General features: G+C 38.9%; 1 non-coding gene across 1 annotated transcript; it reads left to right on the forward strand.

Moving 5' to 3' along the window:
• The first annotated feature begins 439 nt into the window (after positions 1–439).
• On the forward strand, positions 440–512 carry TRNAF-GAA (transfer RNA phenylalanine (anticodon GAA)). The gene has a single exon. It is a non-coding gene; the product is annotated as a tRNA-Phe (tRNA).

The following is a 512-nucleotide window of genomic DNA, read 5'->3' on the forward strand; positions in this document are numbered from 1 at the left end:
TCTTTATTTATCAAAATATTTGATCAACTGATCGACAACATGATCAATTCAACATAGAATTGTCTTTCTGTCCTCCTTCTAAATTTGCTTCCACCTCTCTTGCATTCAGCTTCGACTACAAATGTTTCTTATTTCATGCTTTTTTGTAAAGTAAACTCTTGTCTGCATCAGCTTCCACTTCTCCTTGAACACAGATTTCAGTATTCAGATGACATAGCTTACCTACTCAGGCCAAATACCTCTGTGTAATATGGTGCTAGTCCATTCAGAGTAAAAAACAAAAGCTACCTAACCTGGATCCGAAAAATGCTATTTACCTATTGCACCCGTTAACTGATGAATGATACAGGACATCTTAAAACATAGCTCTAGCATGAGGTTGAGCATCTATTTTCTTGGGAAGTTTAAAAGAAAGGATGAAGACCCAAACTACCAGCAGGCCGAAATAGCTCAGTTGGGAGAGCGTTAGACTGAAGATCTAAAGGTCCCTGGTTCAATCCCGGGTTTCGGCA

Source organism: Triturus cristatus, chromosome 8, assembly GCF_964204655.1.
Source record: "Triturus cristatus chromosome 8, aTriCri1.1, whole genome shotgun sequence".
Lineage (NCBI taxonomy): Eukaryota > Metazoa > Chordata > Amphibia > Caudata > Salamandridae > Triturus > Triturus cristatus.